The following is a 26,505-nucleotide window of genomic DNA, read 5'->3' on the forward strand; positions in this document are numbered from 1 at the left end:
TTCCATAGAGCATATTATCAAGCCCATTATCGCCCCTTTATCGGCCGTTTTCGGCCGATAAAGCGGTGATAATTTTATCGCACAGGCTTGATAATATGCCCAGAGTTCTGTCTGATCCGATTCCATGGGACAGTAATTGTACATGACCCTTCCTAGAGCTGAAAGAAAAATTGGGTCACGGCTCAGCACTAGGAATGCCAGATTACACAAAAGAGTTTACTTTATTTTGCAATGAGAGAGAAGGATGGACACTCAGTGCTGAATCAGATGCACATGATGCACAAAAACCATTCCCTTTTATGGTCCCACACTCAGTGGAGCTTCTATTGACAAGAACAAAAACCCAATATATTACACATAATCCTTTGACAAAGTACAAACAGACCATATTGTCTTCTGACAACGTTGTTCTAAAAAGGTGTCAAATCCTCAATCCAGCAACTCTTTTACCTGTAAATAATATTGTTTGTGGTGAAATTGAGCATTTTAGTTTAGATACCACGGATGTATGCACCAAGCCAGGACCTGATATTAAGAATGAACCCCTAATTGAGCCTGACTAGATCCTTTTTGTAGGCGCCTAACGCGTTAGAAGTAATGAGGTCACATTGAGAGCAACATATGCATGTGCACTATAAATGATGTTGTGGAAGTTTCCTGGCTTCAAAGAGTTACCTCAGCATAAGTTGCAGAATTGATTGTTCTTTGCAGAGCATGCAGTGTAACTGCTCATATGGGAGTGACCATATTTACGGATAGTCAGTACAGCTTTGGTGTTGTCCATGATTTTGGGCAACTATGGTCACAAAGAAGCTTTTTATCAACCTCTGGTGCATCAATTAGGAAAGGAATGTACGTTAAAAAGTTGTTGGAAGATTTACTGTTACCTGAAGAGTTTGTGGTAGGTAAATGTGCAACCCATGAAAGTGGTATAGACTACAGTGCAATGGGAAACAGATATGTTGATTCAGTTGCATGGTAGTGTGCTTTGTCAGCCTGTACATGTAAAGGAAATTTCACGTGTGAGTCCAAGGAGGAAACTTTTTTCACCTTGTTGATGAAAGTGACTGATTCTTGAGATGAATTAAAGAGGATGTAGGAAAATGTTTCAGAAGCAGAACACAACAGCTGTATTAAAGCTGGTTGTGAGAACAATGCAATTGGCATATAGGGTTTAGCTGATGGGATACCGTGTTGCCAGATAGCTTGTTGTTCCCAATGACACAGTACTATCATGGATACACACCTTTAGTCAGAGATACAATGGTCAGAAATTTTTGTCAAAACTGTTCAGAATGCTAGCTGAAGAATTTTGCCGCGGATGTGTAATATGTCAACAAATGAATGCAGTAAAGAAAACATATGTTACACTGAGTCATATAGGGAGATCAGATGGCCATTTCAATAGAATGCAAACGGACTTTATTGAGATGCCTGCTTACAATGGGCTGAGATATGTTCTGGTCATAGTATGTGTCTTCTCAAGATGAGTGAAGGCCTACTCAACCAGAAGAAATGACAGCCTTACTATAGCAAAACTGTTATTACAAGAATTGATCCCAAGGTGTGGCATACTGGTTTCTCTGGAATCAGACAGAGGGAAACATTTCAATACTGAGGTCCCGAAGATGATTTGCACAGCACTACTGATTGAGCACAGATTACCTTGCAGTTACAGACCTAAAGCTTCTGTAGTATTCAGACAGGTCAATGAAATTATTAAGTCTCGGTTAGCAAGAGTTTGTGCTTCAACCTCACTGAAATGGCCGGATGCATTGCCTTTGGTATTGATGAGAACTCAGAGTATCTATTGCCCAATGAGATCCTGATGGGCAGGGCCTTGCTGTACCTGCCTAAGCACTTTTAAACATCACAGATTATATGATACTCGAATGCTGCAAAGGACTGACTAATGCGGTCCTTTCTGTCGCTCACCAGGTTACTACTGCCACAAGAGATCCTCACCAAGATCAGTGCCACAACCTCAATCCAGGTGATCAGGTTGTGATCAAGAAGCACATTCAAAAGACCACAATAGAAAGGCCCCTTCCTGATAATTTTGGTACTGAATACTGCTGTTAAGTGGGCTGTAGTTTCGAATTGGGTGCTTGCCTCTCACATCAAGAAAGTGAAATCCTGAAGAGGCAATAGTGGTCTTTGATCCTCGACAAAGAGCATTGGTGACTGCACCACCACCTTAGAGACCACCGAGACCAGTGATACTGTTACCACAACAGCAGCAAGAAGAGGAAAGAGGTGAAGATTTGCAAATTGAAAAACAAATCTAAGTGCCTAGCATTACCCAAAGTGGCATTGAAGTCTCTAACAAAATAGAAGCAGACACTGATCCTCAAAACGAAAACGTTATTGATACCTTATAAGTAGAGCCAGAAGATCCAGATGAAGAAATAAGTACTGAGATAAGGAGAGCCACCCACAGAGCTGAATTGCCACAGATCTATAGAAAAGAAAGATTAAGAAGGAGTACATCAGTTGATCGAATACCAGCACTATACCTGAAGAGACTGAATCATGTGATGAAAGTGGTGCAGAACAATATCAACAATCTCTAAGATGATCAAAGAGCGCAAGAGTACCTTGTAGAAGGTATTCATCACCTGAATGGTAATAAGTACATAGACAGAGTACTAAACGTCACATTGGATGAATTGTGTGATGTGAGATCTTTACTGTATAAAATCGATGATATAGCATTGAAAAGAAAATTGGAAAAGTCTAAATTGAAAATTGAGAACTATTGAGAGTTGAAAAAAGAAAAACAATAACTGATTGATGAATCAGAATTGTCCTGTCAGGCCTTTATTGTTTTAGTTTCTTATTTTACAGAAGATCAACCTAGGACCGAGTGTGCTGTAGAAGAGTAGGGATACAATTATAGAAGAACATGGAGTAGGGTTAAGGACTGTCTAATTAGAGATCTGAACTGCTGAAAACTAATCATTTTGAAAAGCTACTTACAGGATTCTATACTGAACTGTTGAACCTAATTACACCTTACCAGATTCAGGAGAAATATGTTCCATTAGAAATAAGTGCAAATATATTATGTGCTCAACCTTCATAATAACAGTAATAATAATTACTATACTTAGTGGGGTTTTATTCAACCCCAGATGTAGAGCCTAGATCAAAATAATATACCTAAACCACATACCTACATTAATGACGAAGACCAATTAAGAGCTTCTTTTGCTGTTTACAAGAAAAATGATTTCTCCACTAACGTTTACTCTAGACTAGAACAAAAATACACTCATGGGGATGACACATAAATCATGGTGTTCATCACTCACAGTGTCAGGGATTCTGCCCTTAATTTTAGGAATTGTATGCAGGCAGTCTCGTCCTGGATGGTGGAAAACTTCATGAAATTGAATGGTGAGAAGACTGAGGTCCTGATCTTCGGCAGTAAATTGGACATTTGGTCCAGTGATTGGTGACCGGACACGCTTGGCATCTGTGCCTGCCTTGTATCCCATGGGAACAATCTAGGGGTCATAGTGGACAACTCACTCTCCCTGAGCCTACAGGTCAGCAGGAGAGTGTCCACCTGTTTTGGGATTATCAGAATCCTCAGAAAAATGTCTCATTTTCTCTCTTAAGACTCACGCAAGCAGGCTGTTATTGCTTTGGTAATGTCCAGATTGGACTATTGTATTGCCCTTTATTTGGGCATTAATACAGGCATGGTGCGATGTCTGCAGTTGGTGCAGAATGCTGTGGCCAGACTGGTGATGAGCCTACCAAAATACCACTCAGTTTCAGTCATTAGGATGCAACACTGGCTTCATCTGGACCGTAGGATCCTCTTGTAAACACTGTGCCTAACTCACAATGCCCATTATGGCTCAGGCCCTGATGGTATTAAGGCAATTTTCCATTGTTATGCTCCCACCAGACAGCTCCGGTCCGCAAATAAAAATCTGTTAACAGTATCAAGGTTTAAAAAGCCAAAATAGGCAGGTAGAGCCTTCTCTATTGCTGCAGCTAAGTTGTGGAACTCCCTTCCGGAAGAGCTTTCTGGTCAGGTGTCACATCCTCTCTTCCGTAAAGCCTTGAAGACCTGGCCTGGCTTTTTGCACAGATTTCAGTTTGAGCTTGCCATCTTGCCTGTACATCAGTTCCGCAATAGCGCCTTGACACTCCTTGGGCAAAGTTTAGCACTTTATAAGTTCAACATTCATTCATTCATTCATTCATTCATGCTATAGATGCAAAAGACTGTCATGTGTCCGCTCACTTACCGACATCTGCATCAGAAGTCACTTATCATCACATGCCATTATCTTACTCTATATCTTACAGTATTTTGCTTTTACTTGTTTATAGGCGAGAACATTTTGAATATTTCTGTTCTAATAACGATTTTAAACTTTCACGGGTACCTTTAAAAGAAAGCATGAATTTATAACAGCAAGTGAAAGAAATGGACACAGTTTGGTATTATTGTTTGCCCCCTAGGCCTATAGATAGTTTTATAGCATATAAAAACAGTTTAACCTGCTTAATGACACCTTTAGGGAAGATTTACATAATGGCTTGAGAAGAGAGATGCATAAACATAACATGTACTATAGATAAACATAGTGATGTTTTGAAAAATATTGGGAAGAAAGAAGAAGATTAATTTAGAAAGAAAATGGCTTACCCCAAGCTAAGGTTAGATAGTCAAAACAAAGGTAAGATTTATGTTTTCAGAAGGGGAGCACACAATCGAACTAGACATGTAGGGATCAGTAGCTCTAAACACACATTTGAATTACCAGGCGCAGCATGACAAATTTTACAAGGAGAAGAATCAGCAATTCCCAGAATCTATTTAATTTGTGGACAAAATGCTTACTTCTTTGTACCTGCAGACTGGGAGGGTATTTGTTATTTAGGTGTAATAATTCCTAAGATATACCATGTACAGAGTATAAATACATTAACAAAGATACAGCAATAATAACGTGAAAACACACTGCAAAATGACATGCAGTCAAACTGTAATATGCATTAGGCAGTCATATTCACTGGTAGGCTACTGTTATATTTGTATTTAACAAATAGAAGATTTAGAAAGTGCTGAACTATGCACAAATGTATTTGATAGCTTGACCATAATGTGACTGGCTTTGAATCTTCATCATAACTGCCGAATGTTCCGGTTTTATACACTGTATAATTTTCTTTCTGTTCTTGTTTGCACCAAGCTTGAACTTACAATCTATCTTGTGTTCATATAATACTGAATAGAGAATTGCATATTTTAACAAATGAAATACGAAAACATTACCTAACTAGAAATCTGCAAGTAAATGTTTCTGTCTTTAGTATAGTTCATTTACAAACAGTAAAACATTGAACAAGTAATAGAATAGACTCTGCATTAAGCTTCTCCGGGAACGAATCTTAACACTTTCAGAAACAGAAATATTTAATGATATCTGTTACATATTTCATAGTAGACTCTCGACTTCATGTGTTTTCCGTGCGAAAGGAAGAACAAAGCCTGCCCACCATCGAAATATATCTTTCCATTGGACAGAAGTGATCTGACCTGCAACAATGTTGTTTACAAATGTTCTTGTCTTTTAAATTAGTGCATGTTTCTAGCTAGAAAACTGAATTTAGAATTAGGCTGAAGACTTCTTTCCTAGGAGATACTCCTAGGTTCTCTTGGATACTTTTAACCACTGTTCTCGTCCCTGACAGTTGTAGCTACTGCTGCATCTGTTGCCCCATATTTTCCCTGTTGAGGCTTTATTTATACTGAATGCTACTGAACTTTATGCTGATGCTGTTTTGATAATGAGACTTAGCTGAGTTTCATGGACTGCTCTTTATGGTGAGTTCAAGTACCTAATTTGATTTTAAACTTCATACTCCTTTGATCTAACTCTTTTCTCAAACTTTAATAGACAGCATGAATTGCATGTAGTAGTTGTAATAACTTTATTTGTTTAAAATACCCATCAAAGTATACACAAAACAAATAAAATCGCAGTACCAACAATCAATACACAAGGAGACCGGTACATAAAACTCACTTTCGAAGGGAGACCTGTGTGCACAAGAATGCCTCATCATCATTTTAGCCTTTAAAATTACACTCACACTATTCGTTTAAGACTTTTCTTGTGGGGTGGTAATGTTCCTCCAGGTAACACAATATAATAAAACTCAAGGGAAGAGTGGGCGAAATACAGCAAGTACTAAAATTCAGGCTAATTTAAAATATGTATTACTTTAAAAATATGTGCCAAGCAAGAGATAATACATTTACAAGTGTTGTCCTCTAATGTGTATTGGGGCTGCGCAACAAATACATAAAGTGACCGTGCATAGTGCAAGTTGGCAGATAAGCAGCAATACATTGAAGTAAGCATCAATCTAGGGAACACATCAATCTATAGCATTTAAAACATTTAGGGGCAGATGTATGAAGCTCAAATGGGTTCGCAAACGCTGAAATTCGCAGGCGTTTGCGAACTCATTTTCAGTAAATGCTATGTATGTAGCAAATTTGAGTGCAAAATAAGGAATCACAAATTTGCGATTTATTATTTTGCGATTGCATTTAAGGAATCGCAAATTTTGTGATTCCTTAAATGCAATGTATGAAGCACCCAAGTTGTGCGATTTCTCATTAAGAAATCGCAAATTACCACCAAGTTGAAGTTGGTGGTAATTTGCGATTTCTTTCACAAAAGCACGTATTTGCATTTGTGAAGGTGCCATGTGGCGCACATACATGCCCTTAGGGCATGTATGTGCACCATTTGCGCACACATGTGAATTTCAGGGGTGCATCAGGGTGTCCTTATGACAACCTTGCATCCTTGAAATTATTCTCAATTTGCGAATCGCAAATTGAGAATAACTTCCCATTCATTCCTATGGCCTTCCTGGCCCATAGAAATGAATGGGAAATTATTCCTTAATCGCGAATTTGCAATTTGCTATTCGCAAATAAGGAATAATAAGAAATCGCTAAAAAAAATTGCGATTTATTTAGATACATACCATTTTGCAATTCTCAAATAGCGATTCTCAAAAAATCGCGATTTGAGAATCGCAAATAGGTATTTTGATGCATCTGCCCCTTAGTCTTTAAACCACACAGCTTGCAAAAATGTACTTACAGCAAACACTATATTTGGTGACGTGTCGCTTTTTAAAATCCTGAATGCTTCCAGGTGGCTACGGGTAGCCATATCGCGGCAGATTGGAACTAGCCATTTCCGACATGAGAGATGATACTTCCTACAGAAGAACAATACATGTTTCTCATCTTCAATACCCATGCTACATAAATTGCATGTTTTTTTTCAGCTTTTGAATCTGGACCTTAATTTAGAATATGGATTAATTCCTTTATGGATCACACTTTTTTTTAAATTATTATTAATATTAATGATTCCAACCATATTTTCTCTTGATACATTTCTGTAAACAGATTTAATCTGACTTACTAATTGAATAAAAAGATCGAAGAATTTTACTAATTTCTTTATGAGAAACAAGGTTTTCAGAACCAATCTAAAACTCTCAGCATTGACTGAACTTAAGTACTGATTGATTTTGATGTTGATTAATATGATTTGATGATTTGATTTAGCTTCCATTTAAAAACAGATGCCAAAACCTGTCACCTAGAAGAAGGATTTGGTGTGAAGTTGGAGTCCATTCTTGTAGGTCACAGGTTGAACTGGTACTGGAAACTAAAATATTGGACCCTTTTCTGCACTATCAAGGGATCCTTAATAGCTGTAAAACAGTAAAAAAAGAAACTGCAAGAAACAGGCTTCCGCCACATGCTCTTGTTCTCGGGCCAGTTCAAGATCCTAATAGATCATTGACATGTTATTTAAGGACACCTCAGAACCCTGGACTGTATTAAAAACACAAAGAGGGTGCTGGTGATGAGGATTTGACTGACTCATCAAAGCCCAAATGACAGCATAGGTGGTACAGAGATGCTGCAAGCACTAAATAACCATCTGAGAAACAAGTGGAATGCAAAGAAACAGCTGCACTTGAGATGGCTAACAGCTTAGGGGCCCGGGGGGAGACTAGTAACAAATGGGAACAATGCTGACTCCGCTGTGGGAAGTGCAGAGTCACTGAGATAGGATATGGAAGAGTGCCCTGAAACTGCCCCAAGAATGACAGATGACTTATGAGAAGCTGTTCAAACTATTACCTGTACTCATGTTAAGTAAATCGAGAGACATGTGGGACTCCAAAACTGTGCTAAACACCACCAAGGCCTCTTGAGTTGGATCAGTTGGTAAATATTTCAATGATATGGATGGAAAGCATAATGACAGAATGATGATTTGATTGAACTGCTACCCACCAAAACTCCTTTGACTAATAAAATCATGGGGGAAGTGGAGAATGTTAATGTTCAAATCATTGTTGTTTGGATGGAGGTCAATTACCCATCCAACCTGGAGTAGGGAGATGGCATTGGATACATATATGTATTCTCTACCATGGCAATTTTGTATTTTCTGGTTGATGGTGCCGGAAGATGTTTAGAGGATCATGGCCCCCAGAAGACTGGGATCTGTAAAGGTGGCGGTAGAAGAGTATCTGAATCACCAGAATGGCCTCTACATTTATTAGCAACTTACTCCATCTGTGGAATGTGAGAGGTGTGGGATCCATTAGCAAACAATACAACAAAGACCCTGTAATACTTGGAGCAGACCATGGTGGATGTGGCTCTCCTTCACGAGACACACCTTAAAGAAGAAGTGGCTAAGCTGAGAATGAGTTAGAGGGGACAACTATATGCCACAAACTACTCTCCACAAACTACTTTGCATTTTCCAGGGGGACATTGAGTTGGAAAAGGCTGGGTGGTTGAATCTAGTAATGTCTGCAAATACAAGGAATGTGCTTTGTTATTATTCAGAGGAAATTCAATGGAATACACATGTTGTGGGGTTGAGTGTATGTCCCAAAGGTAAAGCTGGTGCGGTTTGTTGATTCTATGTCACCCATACCATCTTTAGATACACAGTCCCTAACAGCAGAGACTGTGTGCAGATCCAAATTAGCATTAAAAGAGGGTCTCCCTGTGATTTCCTTCCTGCCCCAGTCCTACAGCAAATTGAGTTGCCATCCATGAAGATTGTTATGGAGCTACTTAATGCTTCTCTCCAAGAGACCATGGTCCCACTTGAATGGAAACATGCCATGGTCCTTCCCCTTTTGAAGGCCTGTTTCACTGCTTCCATTTTTTTCCAACATTCTGGAAAAACATGTAAATTTACAACTAACAAAGTTTATTGAATCTTCTAACTTCCTACATTTATCTCAGTCAGGCTTCAGAGCGGGCATTTTGACTAAGATGCTCCTCAATACCTGCGAAATCTAGTCCATCCGTACCAGCCTTCTCACATGTTGCGTTCCATGACTCAGGAAAAATGTGTTGTTCCCAGGATTAAACTCACAAAAATGGGTGGTCGTTCCTTTTCCTATATTGGCCCATCCTTGTGGAATTCTCTCCCCATAGTGTGAGAAAGTGAGTTTCTGTTGCAGTACCCACCCACTTTTTACCTGATACCTGATGCACTTTTCCTTGGTGTGCCGTGGGTCCCTGCCAATCAGGTACCCAGGGCCTGTGTTCCTTCCCTAATAACTGGACAAAGCCTAAACCCAATTGGTATCTCTGGCCACATGTCAGCCCCTAGTTAATGGTACCCTAGGTACCCAGGGCATTGTGACCAGAGAAGACCCCTAAGGGCTGCAGCACTTATTGTGCCACCCTTAGGGGCCCTGTACCCTGACACACACAGTGCAGAAGTAAACAAAGAGTCGACATGGCACACATCCCTGTGTGCCATGCACACAACCCACTGCCCTGGCATACATCAGCCACCCCTTTAGCTGGGTGCCCTATGCCAGTGGTGTGGGTACAGGTGCATGAGCCCTGTGCCCCTACAGTACCCAGTGCCATTCCTGGGCACTGTGAGTGCAGTGGTGCCATTAAGAGTATATGGTGCTGGGAGGCTGTCATTATGAACTCCACAGCACCATAATGGCTACACTGAAGGCCGACAAGTTTGATATCAAACTTCTCAGCACATTAAACCCACACTGATGCCAGTGTGGGATTTAATGTAAAATGCACTACAGAGGAAATCTTAGAGATGCCCCCTGAAACCTAACCTACAATCCACGTCTTGTCTGTGAGGCTGCCTAGGCTGCCACACAGCAGACATGTTGCTGGACCCCAGTGTGGAGAGCTCCCGCTCTCCTGGGCCTGCAAAAATGCACATCCTGGGATGAGGTGCCAAGCCTCCTCCCCCAGGATGGGCAGGGGAAGCTTCAAAGGCATTCCGCCTTTGTGAGCTTCTCCAGACCACTTACTGTACTCAGCAACTGGCACCCACCAGTTCTGAACCCCACTCGGGCGGGAAGACTGGCGGAAAAACCTACGTCAGAAAGTGGGGTGTGCCAGCCTGTGCCAACTACACCCCTCTGGTGGGAGAGGCGAGGTGATGCACGACCCCAGGCTCCTGCCATCTTGAAGATGGGGAGCCCTGCCCAATCACAGCTAGGCTCCAGCCCCCCTCCCACAGGATAGTAGCCGGCTAGGGGGTGTACCCACCCAGGACAGGGACCCATGGTCCCTGCCCTTGCCCGACCTGTAAAGCCCCTAAATTTAGTATTCCACAGATCCAGATTCCGAAACAAGAAAAAAGAACAAGAAACAAGAAGACCTGCCATGCAGCTACTAAAAAGAGGAAGACACCAACTGATTGGCCCCAGCCCTATCGACCTCTCGACCCTCGAACCTGCTCCTGCTAAACCCCGGCGTCTCCAGTGGTCAGCAACCTCAAAAACCCTGAAGGACCTGACTGCCTTGTGACTCTGACTCACTGGCTCTCCCACGAGCCGTGGTACTGCTCAAAGCAAGTAACAAGCCCTGGCATCAGCCCAGAACTGCGAACCCTGCACACTCTGCACCCGCAAGCCTGGCCTGTGCCAGAGTGAATCAAGACCCCGAGGACGTCCCCCCGGCGATTCTGACTTGTAATCCAGTGCCCAAGGACCCTCCTCGAAGACCCCGACAACGCCTGCAGCCTCAGGACAAGGGACCCCTCCGACCGCGACCAGCAGGGGGTGAGATTTCCCAACCTCAAAAGACACCCTTGCACCCGGTGCCCCACGGCCCCCTGTGCCCAACTCCTGGGTGCCTACCTATCCTCCAAGATCCCAACTTATCCCTCAAAGTGTAGGTCGCTCCATTAGATCCTCTGTCCCCGAGCCTGTAGCCTTTGTTCCCTTTTCAAGATCCTCATTGAATAACATTCAAGTACTCACCTGTGATCAGGAGAGAAGCCAGTACTGTACCTTGTAGCCCAGTACTGAACCGCAAAAGTAATCCTAACTGGGTTTACTAGTGACCTGAATTTTCTCCATAGGAATCCATTGTTTGTTTTTCTATGAAATTACTTCTAAAATGTCTTCATTATAAGTATGAAGAGAAGGCAACTAGCCTGCTTATAGTTCAATTTCCCTAATGAAGGGCATTATCAGTCATTCCTGATATGAAGTGTGAACACGGTTACCTACTCATACACCTCTAGATAATTAAATGATTCTGATAAACAGTACTCTTGGATTCTTAACAGATTTCCTATGGTCTAGTATAGAGCAGGAAACAAGAAATAACCTGAATGGGTGCATAGCGGCGTATGAGATTCAGTCATCTATAGAGGATTTAGTGGCGAAGAATTCATCTGAGCATAGGCTCCAGATAGACTATGGTATTGGTACTGAATTAATTATTCAAATATGCTGAGTGAGCTAGTGCTCTTCTGTCTTGAGCTTGAGCTACTGCTTCACCTCTTTGCTCAAGACATCTATTAAGATTCTGGCCAAAGTTTTAGTCTAAGTAATGTTGCACAGGCTTCTGCAACCCACTTTGGTGCTCCATTCAGCCAAAGTCCTATAAATATCTTTGAGGTATGGGAGTCTCAGAGTCTGCTCATCATAGGCTGCAGGGTAGACCATCATTTTGTGCTATGCCCCTGGCAATCAATACATTGAGAAGTATAGACCTTGATTTGATACATCCTTCTCAGGCTCGATTTGTGCCAATGTACTCCTCTGGCAACAAAATAAGGACCTTATCATATTTTTGGTGGCAAGTCCATAATGATCTGAACAAGAAGATTGACCTCTACTTAGCTGCAGAAAAAAAAAACATTTGATTTTGTTGAATGCTGATACCTGCTTACTACCAGAGGTACTAGGCAGAGCTACTCAATCTCTCCGTTAATAACCTCACAGCAATCTCCAGGGATGCAGAGTATTTTGATATCAACATGCTCTCAAAGTATTTCTTAGATACAAAAGATATCTTTCTTACCATATTAAATATGTCCTCCTTAATACTGGACCTTAAGTCAAATATCTTACATTTGTCATTTTCTTCAGTATATCACACGGTATCACACAAACTGGAACAAGAGTGAGGCTCTGTCACTCAGAATTAGCACTAGGAAAAATGTGATCAGTATGTTCCCCTTTATGTGGAAATGCGAAGTCTCCGGAGATCAGTAATGTTGGCCTGGTCAGGGGAGTATCTGGCAGCCTGTTTTCCAATGCCCTTATTTCAAGTTCTTGTTGTGTCAGCACTCTTTACAGTGTTTTTTATGCACTCACCACTTGGCTAAGGCAGTAATCTTGCATTAGGGCTTTAAGCACATCTCATCTTACATTGCTGTGCTCATTAATGCAGTGATTAATTGGGGAGTATTCCCTTATAAGGTCAGCCAATGGATCTCTAAATGTGGGTTAAAGAAGGTGAGGCATCTGGAGTTTCCATGTTGGTTTGGGGGACAGACCCCGATCGAACTTGACACTAATCATTAACAGGTAATGATCAAAGAATGTGCTTCTAAGTTATTTTATGGAAAAAACATGGGTACCAAACTCAGGGGAGCATATTAGCTTGTCCAACCTCTCATGCAGATCATGGACTGGGAAATAGAAACAATAGTCTCTCCGCATGCAATTCCACTGTTTCCAAATGTTAGCAAATCACCAGTTCCTCCACCATGTCTAGAAAACCTTTGCCAGTCACACATAGGGGGATTCTGGCAGTTGAGATGTGGACCTATTCAGATTTGTTACTGTTATTGTTAAAATAATTTTATAATGCGCACAGCTACCCAACAAGGGTTTCCCAGCGCAAACCTGAAGGAACAAAAAGAAGAGAGAGATTATTGATTAAACAACCAAGGGGTATATTAGCAAGAACGTCATTAAAATGATCGCTGTTTTAGCGGCAGAAAACTCCTGCTAGAATGGCGATAATGGGCTTGCTAATATGCGTTATAGAATTCCAATAGAAGTCCAGGTTAGATGTCCTGCACATCTAATCTGGGATTCTATTGGAATTCTATAATGCATATTAGCAAGCCCATTATCGCCGTTTTAGCTGCAGTTTCCTACCTCTAAAGCGGCAATAATTTTAACAACGTTCTTGGTAATATGCCCCCAAATTTTTAGATGTTTATGGAAATTCTTGTGAAGTGTTTCTTTGCGAATCGTTATATGTGAGGAAGTGGCTCTATATGTACTGGATCAAAGTAAGGTACAGTGTGTATAGAGGCCACAAACCTCAGAGGTATTACAGAGGTTAAAGTCAGGTCTGACCTCACTCTCTAAAGTGGTAGCTTGATCGAGCAGTAAGGCAGTACCCGAGGATAGTGTAAATCATTTGTTGTACACACTCAGTCAGCAAAAGGTTTCACACACTCAAGGACTGAATTCCAGGCCAATTGTTTATATATCAAAAGATATAGTTGTTTTATTTTCAGAACCAATAGGTATCAAAATATACTTTTCTCAATATGAGAGGTCTCAGATGAGTACCTTGCAGAAAGGCAATAAACTTGGTAAACACAATAGGTACAGGGGTTGCAGTAGGCAACACAATTCTAAACACAATTTAGCATTGAGCTCAATCGTTTTTTCTACATAAATGCAGCTGGTTACTTTATCAATTACTTTTGTAATCCCAGGACTGGATCCTGGATTCAGTTTTGGGGTCTAGGATGAAAACAGTTGAGCAAAAACGATGTGGCTATTGCACTGATTTTTAAGAAATATAAAGATATTTTAAAAGTTCACACTTGGAAACTTTTCAGTGAAAATCGGGCAATGTTATCCAATGGGAGAACATTCAGGTTACAGGAAATATACATTCTCGTTACTTTTGTAATCCAGGACTGGGCTCCTAGATCCAGCCATGGGGTCTCTACGCAAAACAGGTAAGCAATTACATTTCAGTAGTTGGTATGATTTTTAAGAAAATAGGTAAATAAGGTAGTTATGACTCAACCATCAGAGTATTGTGCATTCTTCAACAAATGTAATTTTCTGAAAATGCATCCCGAGATACCAAATGATTTGAAATGTATAATAATAAATCATCTGAATATGCCGAAAATGTTATTTCATCAACTCGAAATGTATTTCCTGACACAATTTATATTCATCTCATTTTCTCTAGAAATGGCTAAATGGACGAAATAAAAAGTATAGGGGAAAGAGGGTATCTCTGGCGTGTCCCTCTTTTAAGATGAAAATAGTATGATTGCTTACTGTTAACACACACTGAGGGTTTAGGAGTGCAATGAAGTAAAGCAATATACAGTAATAGTCCGTGACCTAACCCATGCTACTGCAAGGCCTTCCTCAATTAAAAAGACCAACAGCCTTTTCAGCTTCAAGTGTGATTTCAACTAGATGGATCTTACTTTCATTACCAGTAAAATGTTCTGCCTTCACAAGCCCAGAATATTCCTCGCCAATCAGGTCAGGAATATAATCATTAATAGATGTTGCCAAAATCTTTGCCAAAATTTACACTCAGTATTATTGAGCAAGATAGGTCTATAATTTTTTATTTTGAAGTAGACATAACATTGTCTCCAGAAAAGAGACTTCAGGATTATTAACAGATTTAAAATGTTGGAAAAGCCATTATAACTTTGGAACCAAACCTTTAAAAAACAAAGCCTATATTCATCATAAAAAACATTTGGATCTGGTGCTTTGTTCTTGAGGAGTGTGGCAATAAAATTAAATATTTCTCATTCATCAATATCCTTTTCTGACAGGGATAAATGAATGCTATGTTCCTGATCTTTAGGAAAAGAATCGAAAAAGTCATCCAAAGCATCAACGGATGGGATTTCGTCTAGATTGTATAGCTCTGTAAAATATTCTGGAAAGATTTTAAAATATTCTGCACATTTGCATTGTCTACTTCCCTTGGCACAATAATTACATCAAGAGTAGACTTCTGTTCTTTAATTTTGAGGTAATTTCTCAACATTTTCCCCACTATATTTTTCCTACCATAATAGCAAGCATTCATTTCCAACAATGCACTGCAAACTACTTCCACAGGCTTTTTTTTATTAAACTCTAGTTTTGCTTGGGTATAGATACATTATAGCATCTTTATCATTTGATGAATAGTACCCATACATGTGTTTCTTAATTTGTTGTAGAATGGCAGGGGATTACTTTCTGCAGCATAATTAAGGAGGTGTCTACTAGCCATTTACCTTAACGCGCCCCAGCTGATATATCTGGATCAGAGTTGTGTACCATATTAATTTCAAAATAGTCGCTGACAAATCTTTAAAACCCTTCCACAAAGCACATATCTGGCAGCAAAAAAATGAATAAAGTGCCATCTTTGAGCTCCCGTGAACATTATCCCAATCCGCAATATCATGAAACAAAAATCAAAGTAGCACCAATACTTAGGAGTTTGTGAGAACTTTACAGGCAAGTATATCATCAATGCTTGACCCAGATTGATGAGCAGGTAAATGTAGCATATATTCCATGAGATCAGGATTAAAAGGTTTCCAAGCAATCAGTGCCATGCCAGAGATGGCTCTTTTAAAAGCCTTCTGCATATTTTTCGAGATATATTTAGTGGCTGTGTACAACTGATTGCAATCCCTTTCAACAAAAATATTCTCACATGAGCAACCTATGAGTTTAGTAGAAATTGGATTCCAAAATTGTAAAATAACCCTTTTAGGACAGTATACATTAGGTATTGAAAGTAAACACCATTATTTTTTTATATAGATAATGAGCAATCTTCCTTTATCATCTGTCTCATTTAGAATACCCTCTATAGCTCAAGATTTGAGAAACAAAATTACCACTTCATTTTTGTGATTAATTGCAGGCAATTAATATACTTGACCCACCACCATTTCTCTAGAGACAATATATTTCTCAACTAAATATATTTCCAGTAACAATGCAACTTGACAATTCACTTTTGACAAGTGAGTGAGGACCCTTTATTACTGCAGCCCTAGACGTTGCATGAAATTATATGGAGATTACACAGCTTGACCATTGAGAAAAAAGATATACATCTTTTTTTATACACTGTAAGTATACATAATAGGAGTACAAAACCACATTCATAGGTTATGTATTATGGCTCAAAAGAATCAAAAAGAGGAGATAGAAGCATTTTTTGTGAGGTGCACTCTGCTTCCAGTGCTTAACTTAGGAGTAATCAGTAGAAGTGCTCGCACACCGTTCTCTTTGTTTTAGAATCTCTTTAATTTCAATGGTAGTGGGGCCCACACTGAACACATTCCTTTCGAGCACTTATTGGTTGTGCAGGATGTCCTAATGGTCCTTTTAACATTCCATTGATTTTTAACCTTGCTATTTTTCCTATTTCTGTTTATTGGTGTTATTTTAGAGGATCTTAAGCAATTTTAACTCACTCATTTGGCACAGATCCCACCATGTCTCTTGGGATAGAGACTCAACCGCCTGGTGTAGGAAAGGCCCTATGATGATGCGATTGGCCACAAGTATGCCAGTGTCTAACATATGAAACAGAATAAAGTGGTCAGTGGGGGCCTCACTAACGTCAAATGAAGAGACTCTAAAACAAAGAGAATGATGTGGGAACACCCCTAATGATTACCGCTATGTAATATGACAGCAGGATAAGGCTACCTAACTATAAGGCATGTCAAAGAAATAGAGAAAGGATAGGAGAAACAGAAAAAAGACAGGAGAAAATAGGGATTCAGACAACAATTCCCACTGAATAAAGAAAAAAACAGTGTAAAAAGCCAACTAGACTCTGACCATAGGAGTACAGTTTCAAAAGAGTGCATTGACAATGAGGAGCGATAGAACACCAAAGACAAGGGCTACCCCACCTTGAACTTGTAGAAAAAAAGAAAAGCTAATTATACAAGTATGAAGAGCATTATGATATTGAACTTACCCCAAAATACCTAAGAGTGATGCAAAGCCAGCTCAATAGAGGTGTACTTAGAATCAAAACATGCAGCAGACATCACAAAGAACATCCACCACAGACCCATGAGGACACAGATATCTGTAAAGACATAGTAAAGTACATAAAACAGAGAAATGAGGACTTTCTTCTTGAAAGTCTCATATCAATATATAGTTATAAATAGACTGTCAATTCCAATGAAAAGAAATTGTCCGGCAGAACAAAAGACTTACGTTTGGCTGACTTCCATTGCTTGTCCATTATGTGGTTGAACAAATTCACATATCTAGTTAGAATATTCATAAGCAGTTATCATTTCTTTACGTCACTTTAAACAGACATGAATGGGTCAAAGCAAATCTTGCATTAATTAATTACAGTGGTGGATGCAGATCTCGAAACATTTAATTCAAAATTGTAACTCTGGAAATGACCTGGAAGAAAAAGATTTTTTTGTCCTGACCATAACAGCTATTTCCTAAGTTTTGCAGCAGACAGTGCTCTCATTGAACCAGTATAGTGTAGAAATGATCATTTAGTACCCATTGTTTTACATAGTCTATTTTCTGAAACCTTGGACCAATTCGGTGAGCCCTTGAGATGTTAAGTGAAGAAGAGTCTGTGTTAAGGATATCGAGTCTCAAAAGGTCAGTCTTATCAAAGCCCTCTCCACCATCCAGAACATCATAAATTCTAAAATTATTTTTCCTGGTCCGGTTTTCTTTAGCGTGTTTTTTGTAGGGAGATCTATTTCTTTAGCCATTACTTTAACTTTAGGTGTAACGTCTTGGACATCACTAATTCTTCCTTCTGTGTCTGACTCCACACTTGACCACATATCCTCTGTTTTCTGAAACAGTGCTTGCTGTCTGTTTCAACCACAAATGGCTTTATTAAGAATTCATACATAACATCTTTCTGAGTGAGAAAGTAGGAGACTTTGTAAGTGATGCCAGGACTTTCTTTTGTCTAATGAATGAGATGCAGGAGGAGGAGTTAATGAGTAAACCAATACATCCGAAACTATTCAATAGCATAATGACTAATTCCTGCTATTGCATTTTAACACCTGTAAGATTCCCATAAAGTACATGGTTAATGACTACTTTTAGGAATTTTGGTTATTAGTAGTGTGGCCTTCACAAGTAATAGGTCCACAATTGTTCTTACTCGGAGCCAAGCACCCCATTGTAGCGCTAGACTCTCACAGGGTAGCGAAGCACAGCAGTACAAGGCCTACTCAGGGGAGGTGGTGTGGGCAAGTAATCACTGTTAACTTGCATGAAATAATAGCACTCAATAAATGATTGTCCAGTCAGTACTTTTTCTTTAGAAAAAGAGAACATATATTTATTACACACACTACTAAATACTACGCACTAATTTACAGGTATGTACAATAGGAGATGGAACATACCATAGATGACATCGCATAATCACCTTTCACCCCTTAAGGTGTTCATACAAACACATAAAGAAATTCTATTCTTTTAGCTTGGTCAAGGGTTTAAGAATAGCAAACAACATATTAAAGACATCATTTTGTGTGTAAATGCAATCATTTTGATAACTGTATCGTATATGTTAGTATAAACTGTTACAAAACAACATTACAGAGTGCTAAAACAGTCAGATAAAAACTACTGTGTCTAAACTGAAAGTATTTAAAAAATAAATATATCACCTACTACTTATTTAAATATCTAAAACCTAATAGTAGTTTAGACAGCAGCAAAGGAAACAATAGCTGTATAAGCCACTTCCTCTTATACTGTGACTGAAAACATTAAAACCCATCATTAAAAAAATGGATGAAGATTAATATAACATCAGGGGAACAACAGCAAAATATTATGGTGTTTCATCACATTCAAAGAGTAAATTAAGTTAAAACTGATTATTTGCAAATTGATACTTCATGCGATTAGCAGTATAAACCCAGTTTGATAAGATAATTAGCGGCTTTCAAAAAATCAGTTTTCCACCAACATCATGAATTTCGTAAAGGCAATATTTAAGCGCAAATTGTTCAGGTCCAGACACGCAATGAATGCCTGTCTGCCTATAGGAACAAATACCATCTTCTTTTAACAGCTTCTTCAACAGTGAACTCCATTCAACCAGTAGAATAGGACAGATACATACAATGTGAACAGTAGTCTCAACTGCTGAATTACACAGCCTTGAGTAAGCACCTTGCTGCGCTGCCCTACGTCAAAGTGAAAGGGCAGAAATGCACCAAATTACTCCGATACGGTGCATTCCTGTCCTTTCCCACTGCGCTGGCCCAGTTTTGGCAGCCTAGCGCCAATGCAAGCACCCTTTCCCCATGGTACATGTGGTGCCTGTGTTACACGCAGGGTTGTTTTTGTGCATGAAGAGGCACCTTTGTGCACAAAAACAATTCTGGGAGGTTGTTTCCTCTTTCCATGTGTGTTGCTGAATGCAACACACCTCGAAAGAGGAAAAACAAAGAGAACTAAAGTTAATTTTTTTATATGCCTCACCTCCGGAGGTGTATGGTTTTGGCACATCCCCACGGTTAGAAGGTCTTGTAAATCTGGGAAAGTGTAAAAATCCATGAGTGTTGCATGGGAACACCCACCACAATGCCCATTTAATGCCTCCCGAGCACACATTTATGCAATGCAGCGATTTACACTGCCTTGCCATTCACCATATATATGAGGCTATTCAAAGCCACACAAAGTGACTTTGCTGGGCCTCATAGATATGATTTCAAGGTTTGCACCACCGGAGCATTGCAAAAAGTGATGCTCCGCCAGTGCAAGGGGCTCATACATATGTTCCTGTGTCTACAGGAATATTGATCACTGACCATCAGAAACTTGTCTCCAGAAAATGTTTCAACCACTAACATGCTGACATTGTAACTGAGATACCTGACGCTGTATCATGTCTGCACAAGACACTTTTCTGAATATGCATGTAATTACAGAAAGTGCAATGCACAGTGCTTATCTAGAGTTGGTGTTTGACAGAAACTTGTTTTGAATCCCTGAGACATAATTGAGGTAGGTTAGCCGCTATCATCATTACACTGTGCAGCACATCACTCAATAAGTGCCTCTCAGCAACCCAAAAGAGTCCAGCCACGCAGGAATGCAGTGGTAATGATTCAAATCAGATGGTGGCTTCTGGCCTAGGGCCAGAGACTACCAGCTTGGTGCTTTTCTTCTGTTTCTTGTCTTGGAGCTGCATCAAAACCACTCCAGTAGTGAGTCTGGATTTCCTGAAACTGAGTAAGTCACAGAAAATGTATGTGGCTCCGGATGCAATCTGAAGATAGTACTGGTCACTCCAGTATGTTCCTGGTAGGCTGCAAGTGAAGAGACTGCTCTCACAACAGGCTGTGCTGCCTGACCCAACCATACCCCTATGCCCTATGTCCCTATTATAGTCACAACTTTGATATCTAGTGTGGGTGGCCCATCTGAAAAGTTTGACCAGCTGACTTTGTTTTACAGTCCGACCATACCACACTGTGTAATCCAGCAGTGACACAAGGGCTTGTGCCTACTGCTGAAGATACCATAAATGAATCTGCTACATGAAATCTGAATTTACTCTGGCTAAATCACTTGGGATGGGGGCCCGCCATGCCCATGGACTGGTTGAGTCATGGTGAATGTGCTAGTGAGAGGACCATGCAGAGCCATGTATGTTGCCCTCTGGCCTACGCCTACCATTCTAGCTTTGTCACAGCAGCTCGGTATTCATCTGTGACTTAAAACAGAAGGTTTCAGGACCCTGGGAAATCCATGAATTGCCATCCATTACCAGTAGGCTTTAATTCCATTTGAGATACACAGAGCTGAACTTTAACTGATGCACTGCAAGAGGAAAACACCAAAAGGAAGTTTTGACTCAATGAAACTCAGCACCCAAAGTTGCAGCTCTGCGCTGCATTGAATCAAAGAATGAGACATGGTGCTGGCATTCTGTTCCTCAAAGGATGAAATCTACTAAGATATGGTGCTAGTTTTCTCTTACTCTAATGCTTGCTCACCTCTGCTGTCATGTGCCAATGCATGAATCCCTTCACTGTAGTACAAGGGTGTATATGTTCTACCGATCATAGGTTTTGTAATGGAGAAGACCCTTCCAGCACAAAAATGTTATTTCCATACTTGCCCCACTTTTCTCTGTTTTACAGAGTGCAAAACTCATGCTAAGTGGAAAAGAATTGAAGACTTAAAAAAAGTTCTTCTCTGTAATGTTAGCCATGAGGAGGCATGATTTCTTAGTGAAAATCCCAGATTGTGAGAAAATTGATTATTATTTGGGGTGGATGGAAGTCCACCACAAGTAATAATGTCCCTATCTTGACTCCGAGCGTTCTTTCAGGACTCTACCAAGGAGGGCACCGAGCAGTCAGATACAGGGTTAAAGAAAAAGTCAACTTTCACCCCGTTAGACTCCACCATTCCTGTAGAACTGTTGACTTTCGAGAAAGCAGTGATGGAAGATCTTGACAAGCTACCCATCGGTGACAAGATCTCCTTTCGGAATACTTCCAGGCAGGAACAGGCTGCACTGCAGGAACTTGCAAATAACCAGACTATCGTGATCAAACCAGCCGACAAGGGTGGGGCCACAGTTGTACAGGCCTACAGTAACTATGACAGGGAATGCAGGAAACTGTTGAATGATGGACGTAACTATCAGGTGCTAAGAGAAGATCCCACTGAGGAAGTGAGGATCTCGATCCTGATAATGATCGAGGAAGCCAGAGCTCATGATTGGCTGACTAGAAAAGAGAGTGAATTTCTAATCCAAGACAAACCGAAAGTACCGTACTTCTACACTATACCCAAGATTCACAAGGACGCCCCTTACCCACCTGGGCGTCCTATAGTGTCTGGCATAAACTCAATCTTGGAACCACTATCTAAATTTGCTGACGCATTCCTCCGACCAATTGTTCAAACCACGGATACCTATCTCAGGGACACCAAGGCAGTCCTCCAAGTGATCAAAGAGGTTTCCTTTGACCCGGAACATGATCTCCTTGTGGGTCTTGACGTGGAGAGCCTTTATACAAGTCTTCCACATAGAGAAACCTTGGAAATAATAGAGGAAGTACTATTCTCCACACCGTGGGATTACCACACCCCCAGACAAGTGGTCCTTGAATGCATCTCTCTGTCTCTCACAAAAAACTTTTTTCAATATGAGGACACTTACTACCTCCAAAGACACGGAACCAGCATGGGGAGCACTTGTGCCCCCAGCCTGGCAGGTCTATACGTGCACCACCTGGAATCCACAAAAATTTTCAATCACAGCAATCCCTACAGGCATCATGTACTTACATGGAAAAGGTAAATAGATGACATATTTGTCATCTGGAGGGGTGACCGAGACTCCGTTACCCGGTTCATGAACTGGCTGAACCAACAGGATCAGTTCCTAAAATTCACTCACACGGCTTCCAATGAAAATCTGGTTTTCCTAGATCTAAACATCTACCCCAAGGAAGGTAAACTTGCAACATGCACTCACTTTAAACCTACAGCCAAGAACAGTCTGCTCCTGTACAGTAGCTTCCACCCACGCCATCTACGTGAGAACCTTCCGTATGGACAGTTTCTCCGCCTACGGCGTAATTGTAGCAACATTGATGACTTTAAGACACAAGCGGCGGATTTGGAGTGCAAACTTCTGAACAGGCATTACCCTACGAACATTGTTCGTAAAGGCCTCAAACGTGCCCGTAACAACAACAGGGAAGCGCTTTTGGAGGACACCGAGGCGAAGGAACCTGATCCACGCCCCATCTGCGTAACAACTTACAATACAAACTCCAACCAGATCACTAAGATAGTGAACAAACATTGGAGATTGTTATCCTGTGGCAAACTGAATTTTCCTAAACCTATGTTTTCACATAGAAGAGGAATGAACCTGAAGGATCTTCTGGTCCATACCAGACCAAAAGCAACTGGTATAATTGAACCCTCTAGAGTTATAGGGGTCAGTGGACACCACCCATGTGGTGCATGTGCATCTTGCCAATACACGCAGAAGAGCAGAAGTATCACATTTTCCAACCAGTCTACATGGGAACAGCGAGCCTTCACTAATTGCAATAGCCGCAATGTGGTGTACCTAATCACATGTCCCTGCAACAAGGAGTATGTGGGCATGACCAGCAGACCCGTGAAGATTCGAATGGGTGAACACCGCAGCAATGTACGCTGCAATAGGACAACAACAAAAATGTCAGCACACTTTGCCACCGTAGGACACAATGTCCATGACCTGAAATGGACAGTCATCGAGGCTTTTGCCAACGATAGAAACCGTCTATCTAAAGAACAACGCTGGGTGTACCGTCTGGGAACACACCGCACAGGCCTGAATGACGACATTCCGTGGGCCCAACTGAATACCTAGGGGCTGCTGGGTGATATACACCATAAGCAACTGACTCCTGTTTTTCAGAATAATGTTTTTCAGTATAATTCTTCCAAGGTTCTACCTCTCCCAGTCCTCCATGAACTGGGATGTATATTTATGTAAAAACAACAGCAAGCAATTGGCTCCTGTTTTTTAGTATAATTCTTCCAAGGTTCTACCTCTCCCAGTCCTCCATGAACTGGAATGTATATTTATGTACAAACAACAGCAAGCAATTGGCTCCTGTTTTTCAGTATAATTTCTTCCAAGGTTCTACCTCTCCCAGGCCTCCAATAACTGAAAATGTATATTTATGTACAAACAACAGTATAGATGTGGCTCAGCAATCTGCATTTACCATCCTAATATCTTTCTTGCTATAACATGACTTTATTTTGTAGTATTGCTGGTTCCCTAGCCCTACAGACGCGTGTCTTCCTTCAACACTACAACCGGGGAAGATGTGCGCATGCGCGCCGGCTACAGCGTCAGTTCTACGCACATGCGCGCAGAACGAGCAATCCGGCGCATGCGCCGTGCATGAGTAGAATGCACTGTGCCTCACAGCGCGGTTGCGGGCTGATTTAATTCGAACCTTAGTCTGCCGAGCTAGGAGCTACAACGGACTTAAGAGATAAGTCTAAGCCTGTTAGGATCCGGGCACCCGATCTAATAACCCACGACCGAAACTGCATCAAAAGGAGCGGGGGGTGGGTCTACCTACCACTCTAATATGGCCGCCCGCATTACTAACCTTTTGGGCCTCTGTTACTTTGGCGGGCTTTCCTCACTTAATTGAACAATTAATCAATTACTCTACTCTATAAAAACTCGCCGCCCTCAGCCTCCCTCACATCCACGGAAGCCGCAGACGAAGGAGGAAGCACGAGCGTGCGAGGGGCTCAGTAAGTACGGCATAGTCGTTTCAATAGGATGAACCTTGTATCCCAGCCAGACCCTTGCCTTGTGATACTTGGAAAACATCTGATGGGATAGAATTTCAATGCATTCCCTCTCTTTCCCCTTTGCAGTTGGGACCCCACCTTACCCTTCTGTCTTAAGCTGGCTCATGAGGCATTGACTCTTCCAATGATAAGTATGCATTTGAATACCTCCACCCCAGGCTATTAACATCCCCTATGTGTAACATTTCTGTGTGTGACTGTGTGTTTTCTCAGGATGTGCTTCAATATCCTTCACTGCTTACGCATGATCCCAACATTCCAAACTGGTATATATGTTTGTGTTTCTCTTTCTCCCTTACAGGTGACTTAGAGTTAAGCGCACTTTGGGATCGGCGCAATTATAATAAGTTTTTCTTATCTTACAGGCATACTACATTATTAGTGTGGAAGCAAAAAATGTGTCGTAATTATTAATTGTAGTTACACACATAGTCAATCGTTTTTCACTTTTTTTGTATATACACTTTTTCTACCTCTGTGGAGAAACACTAGTGAGTGACAGGGGGATCTTCCCCTAGGTCCTGACGAAGAGGCCCCGCGCCTCGAAACATGTTGACCCACATAGGAGAGAGAGCCCATTAATCTGCTCCATCTCTCCGCTTCACTTTTCTTTTAATAATACCAGCCAGTGTTTAATAAAATTTCTTTTTTCCACTAGGCCAGGTATTTTTTAACGACTCACACTTATATCACTCCTGACCCCACTGACACTCACTCCCAACACATAGCACCTCCACCTAAAGGTGCTCCAGCGTATCCGCTTGTCGCAGCACTGCCCCGCCCCGCAGCGGGACGGGAAGACCCCGATGATGAAGCATGACACCAAGGGCCCTTTTGGTGTGTGAGGGGTATTTTAACAAAGAAGGTGTATTCCAATGACATCCGGATATACACCCACCCAATGTGAGGTGGCCCTTTTTGATTAACCTAAATCCCTGATAAGAGGAGGACGTGCCCACCTCGGTGCCCATCGGCATCACCTCTTCACTCCCCCTTTTTGATTTCCTTAGCCTATCTTGATAAGCCCAGTGCAAGTTTCTGTAATTTAAACCTGATCCAGTAATTTAAATCTGATACCTCCGGGTCTAGCCAACGCTATATAAAACTCATCAAATAAATTAAACCTGAGTTCAGTCCCTCATTGCTATGGCACAGAGCAGACAAGCTTAACTTCGGAAAATGTGGGATGCATTTAGAATTACTAAAAATCCAAAATAATTAAAACACAACACAATACAATTCCCACTCCAATTTATAAAAATAGAAAATAATATAATGTACAAAATGACACCGCAGCGACAAAGGTCCAATAAGGGAAATCAGAGATATGCATTTTTTTAAGTTTTAAATCGAAATAGCAGTAAAAAAACTTTATGCAGCAATAGGAGTATACTGGTCACAGTAGCCCAGGACATAGACACAATTTGAGGTTTGTCTGCAATGAAGTGTGGGTAGTATACACCAATCTGGTTCGACCCGGTCAGAGATTTTGCCTTGGAACTTAGTATTTGTTTCTGGAAGTCAAAATCTTTGAGTGGGGCAAGGCAGCAGACTGTGTCTGAGAAGGTACTCTACGATGTCAGAAAGGCATTGGATGAAGTTCCTATTGAAGCTGTTGGTTTAGGCGAGAAAAGCACCAAGCTGGACAATTCAAAATTTGCTCCCAACGAACTCCTCTCGTCAGCCAGATACTTTTGGTTCCTTTGCCTGGAGAAATTTTCTACACTTGGACTGAGTCACTTTTTGGTGTTCTGATTTCTCCAGTGGGGCAAGGCT

Source organism: Lissotriton helveticus, chromosome 7 (genome assembly GCF_964261635.1).
Source record: "Lissotriton helveticus chromosome 7, aLisHel1.1, whole genome shotgun sequence".
Classification (NCBI taxonomy): domain Eukaryota; kingdom Metazoa; phylum Chordata; class Amphibia; order Caudata; family Salamandridae; genus Lissotriton; species Lissotriton helveticus.